The sequence below is a fragment of the Molossus molossus genome, unplaced genomic scaffold, assembly GCF_014108415.1.
Source record: "Molossus molossus isolate mMolMol1 unplaced genomic scaffold, mMolMol1.p scaffold_m16_p_6, whole genome shotgun sequence".
NCBI classification, from domain to species: Eukaryota; Metazoa; Chordata; class Mammalia; order Chiroptera; family Molossidae; genus Molossus; species Molossus molossus.
The window spans coordinates 60,435,273-60,450,292 of record NW_023425399.1 but is presented as its reverse complement, the minus strand read 5'-3'; the positions used below and the strand labels follow the sequence as shown (position 1 = coordinate 60,450,292).

At 39.8% G+C, this 15,020-nt stretch overlaps 1 protein-coding gene across 3 annotated transcripts in view; it reads left to right on the top strand.

Annotated features, from left to right (window-relative positions):
- The window catches only part of GNAL (G protein subunit alpha L), a 240,638-nt gene that overhangs the window by 83,537 nt on the left and 142,081 nt on the right, over positions 1-15,020 (top strand). The window lies entirely within an intron of this gene.

Genomic DNA, 15,020 nt, shown 5'->3' with positions numbered 1-15,020 from the left:
TACTGATTTTTAGAGGGAGAGGAATGGAGAGAGAGAGAAAGAAACATCAATGTGAGAGAGAAACATCCATGTAAGAGAGAAACATTTATTGGTTGCCTCCCCTACCTGTCCCAACCCGGGATCAAGCCCGCAGCCTTTTGGCATATGGGACAATGCTCCAATCAACTGAGCCACACTGGCTAAGGCAGAACCATTTTTAATAAGGTGGCTTACTGAGAATCAATGCTAATATTAATTCATTATTAACTTTCTTCAAAATCTAGCTCTGCTTAAAAGAAATGTTTTCCTCTGTATCAAAATATTAACATTGGTTAAAAATATTAAGGACAATAGGATTGTAAAAAAATGCTTTTATGAATGTATTGGTGAGGTTGATCATCAAGAAGACAGCATTCCTATAGTACTTTTTCCTATATGTATTTTTAAATTACCAACTAAGCAGTTTCCAAGATAATAAATGAGTAGAAATTCCATGAGTAGAAAGAATTACTTTCTGATTTGTGATTGCCCCTGAGGGAAAAATAGAAAGAACAGAATTCCATTTACTTTTAAGGTGTGTATCTTTCCGATCAAATGAGAAGAGAGTGCATGCTGTAAATAATAACGTGGATTACTCTTGAACATTTATTATGTGATAGGAAAATGTTTGTTTTACATCTGCAGGATTTAGGGCTGCTTTTGATGACTTGGATGGCAGTATTGCTTATGCAAAAGGATGATGGGAATATTAGTTTTCTGTTGTTTGGGAATAAACATTTCTTTAAAATACAGTCAGCCCTCGTTTATCGTGGTTAATCAGTTCCAGACTCTACCGCGATAAATGAATTTCCCCGAAGTAGGATTCTTTATTTACATACAGTGGTCCCTCGCCACTTCCCACTTGGACTTTCCCGCTCCGCGACAGAGGGAAGCCATGAAAGTAGAAGCGCGAAATGAGGAGGAACAACTGCATTGTTATTTGGCAATTAGATCATGCATGTTTCAAAGAAAAACATACTTGTTAAATTTCTCAGAAAATCATTTTTGTTACAGTTGTGCCCAAAAAGTATGTTTGTGTATATGTGTACACATCAATAATGGTATGTCAAAGTTTTCACTGCCTGGCACAGTGCTCTTGAGACATTTTTCATTCTCAGAATCCTGTCTTCGAAGGGAAGCTGATGCAGAAACCAGTATATACAATACATAGATCCTGCCCTGCTCTTACTGAAGTTCTGGCCAGTGTGTGCCTGCTCAGCCCTACCCACCTCTTCATCACAACATGGTTGTCCTATAGGCTCTGTATCGAGATGGTGAATAAGAATACTATTTTTTTTAGCTTTTATTTGCATCCTCTCAAGGATCCCATCTCATGACATTATTGCTTCTGATAAGCAAGCATTCCAATGTAGCCAGTGAGATCCCTAGAATTTTTTTAATGGACTTGGCGATAGCAAAATGGCTAGAAAAGAGGGATAAGGCATTGGCACAACAGAGCCCACTGGTTTTTACTAAACTGTTTTGAACTGATTGGATGGCTTGGAGGGGCAGGTAAAGGGGATGATGTGGGGGCGGGGGGATGACGGGTAATGCCAAAGCAGTGCTTCAGCCAGCTAGGGGTGTTGGATGTCCTTCCAACACTGTGACATTTTACATATGGCAGCAGTCGCCCAAAAATACAAGGTCCTAGCTGAAATCAGGTGTGGCATTTCCATTTAACTTCAGATTTACACATTTATAGACATATATTTAAGTTCTCGATTTTGTCCTGTCATGTTCACTTAAAAGTAATGATAAAATAGCTTATATATGGTTCTGATGCAGGGAAAAAATTATTCTTAGCATATTATAAGAAGTTACAATTAAAATATATTAATCAGCCCAGCCAGTGTAGCTGAGTGGTTGAGCATTGACCCATGCACCAAGAGGTTACTGATTTGATTCCTGGTCAGGATATATGCCCAGGTTGTGGGCCTGATCCCCAGTGGGGGGCATGCAGAAGGCAGCCAATCAATGTTTTCTCTCATTGATGTTTCTATCTCTCCCTCTCCCTCCCTCTCTCTATAAAGATCAATAAAGAAAAAGAAAGAATCAAAAAAACAATGCAACAAAGCATGCTGTTCCTTAAAAAGATTTAGGATTATTTCTTGAATAAATGCTTCTCAAATTGTTTTAAACTTTAAAAAAATGTATTAATTAGTCACATATTTTCTTTCTTGTACATGACAGACTCACACATGATAAAGAGATTCCCTATTTAATCTGAGGTTCAGAAACAGTAACTCTCCAGCAGGTTACTATGGAATCTAAAGCACCTAATTTGTAAAAGTGTTCATTGAGCTAAATCATGAATATAATTAATTTTTAAAAATTCGAGAAACCATTTCCTTTGCACACATGTATTTTCATATAGAAGTGTTTACTTAAAAATGATTATAAAAATCATAATTAATTATCAATAAAAAAGAATTAGGAACCAGCAGATGCAGATGCAAATGTAATTATAATGCTCTTTCAGAGGTAATAATTTTTTGGTAGTTTTTAAGCCTAACATTCTGTTTTCATTTGTGTGTCTGTCCATGTCAAATGAGATTATGTTTATAAAAGAGCCTACACTTATATAAATGAGGGAATTAATATTTAAATATATAACTTTACTTCTGAAAATGCTATTATTTGATATGCACACATTTTCAGTAACATTTATTCCATATTGCTCTGAAATATTCATTTCACTTATATTATTAGATTAAATAGTTCTTGGATTGACATTTTGATGACCCTAAGACAGATCTCTGACATACATATTCATATTACTTGCTACATAGTATTTGGAGAAAATTATCTTTTATTTAAAGAAAATATTTATTGTAAAAATCATAGAAGTAGGGCTAAATCAAGTATGTATAGTAAACATAACACTAATATACTAAATCTAGTATTTTTTTAGATCAAATCCTTGACAGTCTTTCAGTGCCAGCCACATGCAATTTCTTGAGGATTTTAAGTTTATTTTTCTGTAGATATAAAATAATTTTTTAACCAAATACACCCTATCATTTAAAATAATTCAGAGTTTTTTACTTAAAGAAGGAAACATTTGAAGACTATGAATTTAAAATTATACATGAGATTGGTCATTTTACTGGAAAGTCTAAATTTATCTTAAGGTGTCTTAAGAACCTCCTCTAAGAATATCACCCTTGAGTTTCTCTTTTGTCCTTTTGCTTTCCACTTGAATTTCAGTTTAATTATGTGAAACTTGAGTTGTAACAGAAAGAAGGCCAGCATAGAGCGTGCCTATACAGCTAAGGGTTGCTGGGGGAGGTTAGAGAAAGCGCCAGGGACCTAATCTTGTAGCCTCTTAGTCCAGGTCTGTGCTGATCTGAGAAGCCTTTAGAGAGTTCTGAGCAGTGAAATTATATGATCTGATTGTGTTTTAGCAAGATCACTCTGGCTGTGAGTGGAGAATGGATTGTAGGGAGGCAAGAGATGCAGTGGGGTAACCATTTTGAAGGCAATTGTAGCAGTCCAGATGAAAATTAATGGAGCAGCTGGATATGGCATGGCATCATGAACTAATTGATTGCCTCTTTACAGTTTTTTCTCATGTATACATCCAGATCGTCTTGGCTCTGGCTGTGCTCTACCCAGAACACCTTTCACTAGTTGGCATGTCTTTTCATCCACCTCATCTACACATGAAAATAATGGTCTTAGGTGATGATCGTGACAGATGTAGATCACTTGATTCTTTATAAAATGGGGAAAATATTGCAGTTACCCACCCCTTACCTCCCAGAAAACTGAGCACTATACCAAACAAAATCATGGATAAATTAAACTATGAATTTGTTAGATTATTTTTCTTCTTTCTTTTTTTTTTTTTAATTTTTTTATTTATTTTCTTGTTACAGATGTTTCTCCTTTTTTACCCCATTGGCACCCCCCGCCCCACTCCACCCCCACCCCACCCCCGGCTTTGTCGTCCATGTCATTTGGTTATGTATACATGCATATAGGTTCTGTGGTTTATCTCTTCCCACCGCCCCCACCCCCTCTTCTGAGGGATGTCAGTCTGAGCCCTACTTCCAAGTTTCTGGGTCTACCGTATTCCTCAGACTGTTATGTTCATTATATTCCATATATAAGTGAGATCATGTGGTATTTGTCTTTTTCTGCTTGGCTTATTTCACTTAGAATAATACTTTCCAGGTCCTTCCATGTCATCTCAAAGGATAAGAGATCTTTCTTACAGCTGCATACTACTCCATTGTGTATATGTACCACTGCTTTTTATCTATTTGTCTACTGATGGACACTTGGGCTGTTTCCAGATCTTAGCTATTGTAAATAGTGCTGCTATGAACATGGGGGTACATATATTCTTTCTGATTGGTGTTTCTGGCTTCTTAGGATATATTCCTAGAAGCAGGATCACTGGGTCAAATGGAAGTTAGATTTTTAATTTTTTAAGGTAAAACCATATTGTTTTCCATAGTGGCTGCACCAGTCTACATTCCCACCAGCAGACTATTAGAGTTCCCTTTTCTCCACACCCTCGCCAACATTTGTTTGATGATTTGTTGATGGCAGCCATTCTGACAGGTGTGAGGTGATACCTCACTGTTGTTTTAATTTGCATCTCTCTGATGATTAGTGATGTTGAGCATTTCTTCATATGTCTCTTAGCCATTTGTATGTCCTGTTTGGAGAGGTGTCAATTCAGCTCCTCTGCCCATTTTTTAATTGGGTTCTTTATCTTCCTTTTGTTGAGTTGTATGAGCACTCTCTATATATTGGAAATTAACCCCTTATCTGTTGTATCATTGGCAATGATGTTCTCCCATACAGTGAGTTGGCTTTCCATTTTGATTATTGTTTCTTTTGCTGTGCAGAAGCTTTTTAGTTTGATGTAGTCCCATGTATTCATTTTTTCCTTTGTTTCTGTTGCCTTAGGTGATGTATCAGTGAAATTTCTACTCCGTATGATGTTCGAAATTTTGTTGCCTACATTTTCTTCTAGAATTTTTATGCATTCACGGGTCACATTTAAGTCTTTTATCCATTTTGAGTTTATTTTTGTATATGGTGTAAGTTGATGGTCTAGTTTTAGTTTTTTGCATGTAGCTGTCCAATTTTACCAACATCATTTATTAAAGAGGCTGTCTTTACTCCACTATATGCTGTTGCCACCTTTGTCAAATATTAATTGAGCATATTGCCTTGGGTTTATTTCTGGGTTTTCAGTTGTGTTCAACTGGTCTGTATGTCTGTTCTTGTGCGAGTACCAGGCTGTTTTGATTACATTCGCTTTGTAGTATAAGCTGATATCTGGTATTGTGATCCCACCTACTTTGTCCTTCTTTATCAAAATTGCTGTGGCTATTTGGGGACTTTTTTGGTTCCATATGAACTTTTGAAGTATTTGTTCCAGTTCTGTGAAATATGGCATTGATATTTTGGTGGGTATTACACTGAATCTATAGATTGCTTTGGGTAGTATGAACATTTTAATGATGTTAATTCTTCCAATCCATGAACAAGGTATGTGCTTCCACTTTTTTATATCTTCCTTTATTTCTTTTTTCAATGTCCTGTAGTTTTCTGCAAATAGGTTCTTTACTTCTTTCATTAAGTTTATTCCTACGTATCTTAATTTTTTTGCCACGATGGTAAATGGGATTGTTTTTTCAGTTTCTCTTTCTGTGAGTTCATCATTGGTGTACAAGAATGCCGTCGATTTCTTGACGTTAATTTTGTATCCTGCTACTTTTCCAAATGCATTTATTAAATCTAGTAGATTTTTGATGGAGTCTCTAGGGTTTTCTATGTATAATATCATGTCATCTGCAAATAATGATAGTTTCACTTCCTTCTTTCCAATTTGGATTCCTTTTATTTTTCCTCATGTCTGATTGCTGTGGCTAAGACTTCCAGTACAATGTTAAATAAGAGTGGCGAGGGTGGACATCCCTCTCTTGTTCCTGTTTTTAATGGAAGTGTTTTTAGTTTCTGCCCATTGAGTATGATGTTTGCTGTAGGTCTTTCATATATGACCTTTATTATGACGAGATATCCCTCTATTTCCACATTCCTGAGCGTTTTTATCAGAAATGGATGCTGGATTTTGTCAAATGCTTTTTCAGCATCTATTGATATGATCATGTGGTTTTTATTATTCTATTTGTTTATGTGGTGTATCACATTTATTGATTTGTGAATATTGTACCAGCCTTGCATCCCTGAGATAAATCCCACTTGGTCATGGTGAATAATTTTTTTGATGTATTGCTGGATCCGATTTGCTAGTATTTTGTTCAGGATTTTGGCGTCTATGTTCATCAGGATATTGGCCTGTAGTTTTCTTTCTTTGTAGTGTCTTTTTCTTGTTTTGGAATTAGAATTATGCTGGCCTCATAGAACGTGTTTGGAAGTCTTCCTTCTTCTTGAATTTTTTGAAATAGTTTGTGGAGCATGGGTGTTAGTTTTTTTTTGAATGTTCGGTAAAACTCTCCCCTGAAGCCATCTGGGCCTGGGCTTTTGTTTGCTGGGAGAGTCTTGATTACCTCTTCAATTTCCTTAGTTGTTATTGGTCTGTTCAAGTTTTCTCTCTCTTCCTGGTCCAGTATTGGGAGACTGTGTATTTCTAGAAATTTGTCCATTTCACTTAGATTGTTGAATTTTTTGCCATATAGTTGTTCATAGTAGCTGTTAACGATCTTTTGTATTTGTGTGGTGTCAGTTGTTATCTCTCCTCTTTCATTTCTGATTTTGTGTATTTGGGTTCTCTCTCTTTGTTTCTTGGTGAGTCTAGCTAAGGGTCCATCAATCTTGTTTATCTATTCGAAAATCCAGCTCTTTGTTTTCTTGATCCTTTGAATTGATTTTTTGGTCTCTATGTCATTTATTTCTGCTCTGTTCTTTACTATTTCCTTCCTTCTTCATGCTCTGGGGTTTTCTTTTTGTTTGCTTTCTAATTCTTTAAGTTGTGAGGTTAGACAGTCAATTAGAAATTTTTCCTGTTTCTTGAGGTAGGCCTGTAGTGCTATGAACTTCCTTCTCAGAACTGCTTTTGCTGCATCCCATAGATTTTGTGTTGTTGTGTGTTCATTTCCATTGGTTTCCAGGAATTTTTTAATTTTTTCCTTGATCTCCTCGGTAACACATTCATTGTTTAATAACATGCTGTTTAGCCTCCATGTGTTGAAATGTCTTTGCATGTTCTTGTTGCAATTGATTTCTAGTTTCATGCCATTGTGATCTGAGAATATGCTTGATATAATTTCAGTCTTGTTGAACTTGTAGAGATTTAGTTTGTGTCCTGTCATGTGGTCTGTCTTTGAGAATGTCCTATGTGCATGTGAGAAGAATGTGTATTCTGTAGTTTTGGGGTGTAATTCTCTCTTGGTATCTATTAAATCCATTTGGTCTATTTCTTCATTTAGAGTCTCTGTTTCCTTGCTAATTTTTCATGTAGAGGATCTATCCCGCGGTGTCAATGGGGTGTTGAATTGTATGCTATGATTGTATTGCTGTCGATTTCTCCTTGGAAGTCCTCCAGGAGATTTTTAATATATTTTGGTGCTCCTATATTGGGTGCATATATGTTTATCAAGGTTATATCTTCCTGTTTGATAGATTCTTTCAATATTATGTGGTGGCCTTTTTCGTCTCTAGTTATGGCCTTCATTTTGAAATCTTTTTGATCAGATATGAGTATTGCTACCCCACCTTTTTTGCTTTCCATTTGCTTGGAAAAGTTTTTTTCATCCCTTCACTTTCAACCTATGTGAGTCTTTTGTTGTGAGGTGGGTCTCTTGTAAACAACATATAGATAAGTCATGCTTTCTTATCCAATCAGCTGCTCTGTGTTTTTTTATGGGACCATTCAGTCCATTTACATTTAAGGTGATTATTGATATGTACTTATTTATTGCCATGTTTGTTTAGTGTGCTTCTATTTTTTCTCCCATTTCTCCTGCTAATTACAGCAGTCCTTTTAACATTTCTTGCAGTGCTGGTTTGGTGCTAATGTACTCCCTTAGCCTTTTTTGTCTGGGAAGCTCTTTATTTGACCTTCTATTTTGAATGATAGCCTTGCTGGGTAGAGTAGTCTTGGATTCAGATCCTTATTTTTCATGACCTTGTTTACTTCATGCCATTCCCTTCTGGCCTATAGTGTTTCTTGTGAGAAGTCAGCTGAGAACCTTATGGGAGTTCCTTTGTAGGTAACCTGTTGCTTATCTCTTGCTGCTTTTAGGATTCCCTCTTTGTCTTTAATTTTTGGCATTTTAATTACTATGTGTCTTGGTGTGGGCCTTTTTGGGTTCTTCTTACTTGGGACTCTCTGTGCTTCTTGAACTTGAATACCATCTTCCTCCACCAAATTATGGATGTCTTCTGTCACTATTTTTTTGAATATATTCTCTAACCCTTGCTCATTTTCTTCTTCTTCGGGGACTCTGATGATGTGAATATTATTACGTTTCCAGTTGTCCCACAGTTCTCTTAAGCTGTCTTCCTGTTTTTTAATGGTTTTTTTCTTTTGGTTTTTTGATTGGTTGATTTTTTTCTACCCTGTCTTCTAATTCACTGATCCGGTCCTCAGCTTCTTCTACTCTGCTTTTTAAACCTTCCAATGTGTTTTTCATTTCTGATATGTCATTTTTTATCTCTTCTTGATGGTTTTTATTTTCCAATTGGCTTATTTTCAGCATCTCTATGTCGTTACTTACGTACGCTGTTGAGCTTCCTCAAGATCATGGCTCTGAATTCTAGCTCTGTTAACATGCCTAACTGCTCCACATTGATCTCATCTTCAGTGGAGGTGTCTTACTCTTTCATTTGGCTTCTGTTTCTGTGTTTCACCATTTTGGCTATCATGGTGGGCTTTGGAGCCTGTCAAGTGTTCCCTGTGGGTATTGGTGTTGTGCTGTTTGTGGGTCCCTCTCCTGGGTTTAGATGAGCGAGGGAGGACCCACGTTAAACACCACTGTCAAGTCTTACTTTCCTGGTTAAAGTTGCTAGCCCAGGAAAGGTACTGCTATCCTCTAACTTTTTGCCTGGAGGCTAGCAGAGGAGGTTACTTGATGAGTTTTGGGTTGTCAGTTGATTGAAAAACTCCCTCAGGTATAAGGGGATTTCATGAGGGTGGGGCAGATGCTGGTTGTTAATGAGCTTCAATTAGCACTTCAATGGCCCACAGGGTGGTGTTGGATGTCTGAGGGAGGGGCTGCTGCTTCTCCCCAGAGCCCTGGGAAGGAGCAATAAGGCCACTGTCTTGTGTGGCAGCAACTCAGCAAAAGCTCTGAGTGCCCTCCAAATCCCAAGTGTCCTGACACAGTTCCAGTTTAGTCTGCCCTTCCTCTGCCAGAGCCTAAGGTGAGTGGCTGTGGCTTTTTTAGCCTCTGTCCCGGCTCTGCGCTGTGGCCTTGGGAGTATAACCTGAGGTCACTGCTCCCAGCTAAGGCCGCTGCTGAGCTGCTGACCATGGGCTCCCAGCCCCTGTCTCACGCCTTCGCAAGCCTACCAGGGTCGAGTCAGTGTCCCTGGTTACATGGTCCTCGCAAGCTGCTTTTCTGTTGGTTTATTCCGTTGATTTGTCTGTGTTATAGTTGTAATTCCAGTTTGGTTTTGGGAGATGGTCTGTGTAGCTTCCATTCACTCTGCCGCCATTTTGGAATCCTCTATTTTTCTTCTTAAAATGCAGATATTTTGTTAGCTCCTTTTCTATTGTTTTGCTAGATTTTTTAAAGGGGAAGAGGATAAATGAGGGTTAAAGAGAAATGTGAATGCAGTCTGATTTGTTGGTCAATGCTCTATCATTAAGGTGATGGTTTATCAGAACTGCATGTCAACATAAATCCAGTTAGCAGGAATATTCTTCCTTCTCCTCCCAGCTGAGAGGATACCAAGCACTTGGTGAGAGTGCAGGCTAGCTCACCAGAACAGACAAGGGGTAGGGCCGTGGGGGCCACTTGCCCACTGTGAGTCTGGGCTCCAACTCTCTAAAGATGACCTTAAGCAAGTGACCTGACACTCAGTGAAGAGCAAGGTGAGAGCAGGGCTTCCTGGAGCTGTTCTTAGGAGGGGAAGCACATCCGTGGAAGGGCTGAGAGCTGTGCCTGCGCTAAGTAGCTGCTCCTGCCAGTATGCTTGCTTTGTCCCCTCTGGAGAGTGTGTGCAGAATTCTGGAACTCATTTCATCGAGGTTAGTGGTCTTTCTGGTGATTTTTTTTTAAGTCTCCAAGATTACTTTTTTTTTTTTTTTTAATATGTTTTCATAGATTTTTTTTAGAGAGAGAGAAACATCGATCTGCTGCCTCCTGCAAGGCCCCCACGAGGGATCGAGCCCGCAACCTGGGCATGTGCCCTGACTGAGAACCAGGACCTCTCAGTCCATGAGACGATGCTCAATCCACTGAGCCACACTGGCTGGGCTCTGGTGATTTTTTAAGCAACTGTAACCTCTTGCCTACCAGCCAAAAAGATTTTGAGGCCCACAGTATAAATCAGATAGAAGCAAGTTCTCCCTCAGGATCCCAAGCCGCAGCCCTAACATGAGTCCTCAGCATGTGCCCTCACACTTCACCTGAGCCTTCCAGCCCCAGCCAGCACTGTCAGAAAACAGTAGTATTATCACCTGGAGGAATAGGCCTTTTCCTCTCTCTACCACCTGCCTTCCTCTTCCCCCTACTCATGGCAGAGCTGGATATACCGAAAACAGTCGCTGAGTGGCTGCTAACTTAGAGTATAACAGAATCCGTCATCTACTTCAGTAAGGAGCTGTGGGGGTAACAAATCAGGGGACTGGCCCACTGGGATGTCACAGTGTTAAAGAAAGGAAGAGTCCATCCATACAGCAGCACAGTAACCAACACTTTCATTCAAAATGGCCTTTCAGTCCATCTCCCAAGCAGCTTGTTCATTGCCTTATGAGGTAGTAAGGTTTGATGTTTGTTTTAAAAGAGAACAGTAGCATTAGCAAGTGTAAAAGGTGGGAACTGCTACTGTACATTTCACAGTACTCTAAAATTCAAAGATTTTTATACATGGTATCAAAGAGAAAAGTGTCATCTTAGATAATTTCTGATGTAATTGATGAACCCACCATGGCTATATAGAGGCACCTTGGGGCCTTGCTCTGGCTGCAGTTGTGTCAGATCTGGGTCTTGAACCACTGGGTGAGGGAACTGGCTGCCATGAACAGGAGCCCGAGGGAAAAACAGCCTCTCCAGGCTCCTGGCTGCCTCTGGGCATTCGGGGCAATAAGTGGACTGGGTGCTCCAGAGACAGACCTGCCAGTGACCTAGGAGTCTGTGGACTGAACATTGTCTACGTCTTGAGGGAAGGTGCTGGAACCCCAGACCCCCTGGGCTCAAATTCCAGCCCTGCCGCTGTGTGATCTTGAGCAAATTACTTTTTGCTGTGTGACTTTTCTCAAATGTAAAAATGGAGATGACGCCTGGCTGGTGTGGCTCAGTGGTTGAGCATCGCCTCATGCACCAAGAGGTTGCTGGTTCAATTCCCGGTCAGGACACATGCCCAGGTTGTGGGCCAAATCCCCAGTGAGGGGGACATGCAGGAGGCAGCCAATCAGTGTTCTCTTTCATCGATGTTTCTGTCTCTCTCTCCCTCTCTCTTCCTCTCTGTCTAAAATTAATAAAGAAAAAAAATGTTGTTTTAAATGGAGATGATCACAGTACCTACTTTGTGATGTTTGTTAGGAGGTTTGACTATGTTGTTGGTTTCTGACACAGTGGCACATGGGACATGCTCCTTCAGAATCAGTATTATTGCTCCACAGAAGCAAGCAGGAGCTCTGGCACCTCTCGTCTCCCTCAGACCCTGGGGCCTGCGATGAGCACCAGGTACCCCACACCCTGTCCACTGCTCTTTGGATTCAGGGGGGGAACCTTCCCCGAGCCAACCCCTCACTGCAGCCTCAAGCTGGCATCTATAGACCCATCTCCTCTGACCATGCCAAGAGCTAATGTCCCCATACTTCTCAGTATGCCTGGAGGGAAGTGTCTCATTTATCCCCAGAGGGAGGTCAGGCTGTTGACTGGGCCCCAGCTGTCTAGAAATCGCCACCTTTTTTGCCCTCTCAGAGCACTGATGCCCAGGTGAGCATTCTCCCAGGTAATCTGCTGATCTCTGTTACCAACAGCTCCCAGGTCTCAGCTCTTTCTCCACCCTAGCTTCAGTTAGATTTTCTTAAACTTATTTTGGTATTCCTCCTTTTCCACCATCTCTGCCATCTTTGTCCTACTTGTCCATTCTTCGCCTTCCCTCGCTACAGGTTCTTTGAGGCCACCTGGAAATCACCTGCAATTGCTAGATCTCTGTCAGACTTTTTGCCGTACTCTCTGGAGCTACAGTTTCTGTTCAGTGTTGCTGCAATTCCAACAAGCTTTTGGCTAGTTCTCTTAAACCAGTACTCACCCTGACATCCCTTTGCTTCATGCCTTCTAGTAATAGAAAGGTGAGATATATCCTGAAACACCCCCCACCTCCACCCCACCTGACAAGTGGAGTTAATACTGAAATACATCACATTTTGAGAATAGGTGTCTCTCAGCAAAGTTAGCAACATTTTCAATTTTTGTAAATAAAATATTTTAAATGTCTTAGGGTGTATGCTCTAGTTTTTTTTAAAAATCCCAGGAAATTTTATTTTTTTAAATGAACGATATTCTCTCTTTCCTAATTTGCATATTTTGAGTTTGTTTTTGTACTTTCTTTTTTGAAGTTTGCTGGAAGGGGACAAGTGCCTGTGTCTTAAATTCAAGGCCACCAGAGTGATTCCACAGGCCACGTCAAAGTCAGACTTTAAAGATTAAAACAGTGGTATGTGTAGAAAACAGACTGTTAGTGAGGCCTCAGAGACCATCTAGTCTAACAGTCCAGCTGAGGAACGGCAGCAGAGGAGGGGAAGAGCTTGCTGGGGAGCATCTGCCTGGGGAGTTTGATTTCCCCAGCTGTGGACAGAGCACCCTGGCAGTGGGCAGAGATGGAACATGGCTTCCCCGGATGATGATTTTTTTCCGATGAAAGGTTTTGTAACAAAGAAGTCTCTAAATAGCGCTCTTTGGTGGGATAACATTGATAATTCCCTTCCCCAAAGCTTTATCTGCCAAAATTGAGTGTGAGGGCGCTGCTGAGGGGGAAGAAAGGGTGGACGTGTAAGAGGTGCCATTAGCTCCTCTCGCTTCTTCAATATTTATTCAACAAACTATTAAGTGTCTGTGGATACCAAGATGAATAAGGAGCACAACTTTTCTTCAAAGAGCTTATTGTCTAGAGGGAACACAGACTTTATAAGTTACGTTGATACCTTTGCATATGCTACATTTAGAGGGGCTGATGGGGAGCATATAAGGGCCCCCCTGCCCAGTCAGTTTCATGCCAAGCTGAGCCTTCTTTGAATGGTAGGGCTGAGAGCAGAAGTGGACATAGAGAAGTGCAGAAGGTGCGTGGCACCTTCCAGGACCTACAGAAGGCTCAGTGGGGCTGAGAGCAGGTTGGAGACCACCCGCTGACACAATGGAGGGAGAGGCAGGAAGCTTATGAAGTTCCCTTGTGCTCAACAAGAGGTGTGAGTTCCTCCCAAGGTGCAGAGAACCATTTGTCAAGTCTAGTCAGGGAACAATGAAATGCAAGTTGTCTTTGGCAAGACCCCTCTTGAATTCACGAAGAGGGTGCTCTTGCATATCTGCCCTTGGAATGGTGTTCTGGAAGTTTGTCTGTCATTGGGCAAAGGACATTTATTCCATCAGACACCTTCCAAGCCTCATCACTTACATCAAAATGCTAAGGAGGAATGGAGCCCCCATAGAGAATTACTACTATACTTTGTTTTGCACATCTGGTATACTAATAAAAGGAATTTGTATTATTTGAATGAAATATTTCAGTTATATCTAGAGCTTCAGTGAAGATACTTTTCTAAAATTTCATTTTTTCTTTGAAATATTATCATCAGATATATTTCTAAAAGCTAATTTTTTAAAAATGCAAACATAGTGCAAACGCAAACTTCCACATATCTTTCACCTAGATTTATCAATAGCTAATGTTTGGCCACACTTGCTTTCTCATTTTATCTACCCTGACACACATTTTTTTTATGAACCATTTGAGACTTGGCTTCAGAAATAATGTTACTTTGTCTCTAAATACTTCAGTATGCATTTCCTATGAACAAGGACATCCACTTATATCACCACAGCACAGTTATTGGAATTAAGAGATTTAACATTAATATAGTGTTATTTTGTAATCTACAAATGTTATTCAAATTTCAGCAATTTTCCCTGGCCGGTTTGGGTCAGTGGTTTAAGGGTTTTGATTTCTGGTCAAGGGCATGTACCTGGGTTGCAGGTTTTGTCCCCAGCCCTTGTTGGGGTCATGCGGGAGGCAAATAATTGATGTGTCTCTCTCACATTGATGCTTCTCTCTCTCCTTCTCTCCCTCCTTCTCTCCTTCTCTTTCTCTCTCCCTTTCCCCCTCCCTCTCTTCCACTTTATATAAAAATCAATGGAAAAATATCCTCAGGGAAAGATTTTTAAAAATTTCACCAGTTTTTCCAATAATAAATAACAGTGAAATTATGTAATAATTATGATAGCTCTGGTCAATAATTCAATCCAGAATCAAGTACTGCATTTAATTTCTATTTCTCCTTTACTCTAGAAAGTACCTCAGCCTTTCTTTTTTTTACATATATATGACATTGACCATTTATTTTGTGGAATGTCCTCACTGTGGTTCACCTGATGCTTCGTGACTAGATTTGGTTAGTGCTTTGGCACCAAAAACACAGAAGTGATCTGCTTCCTTCCTAGAGAATTAGGGATGTTAACTATGACTACTTCATGGGGTACTGTGGTGTTCTCTTCTGTAGAGGTACCTTTTCCCCTTTGTAATCCATAAATACATTATAGAAATGTCCTTTGAGAATGTTTTTATCAAAATCTTTACACTTTAGTTTTAGCACACTAATAAATTTTATCCACAATAGATATTTAAAAGGGAAA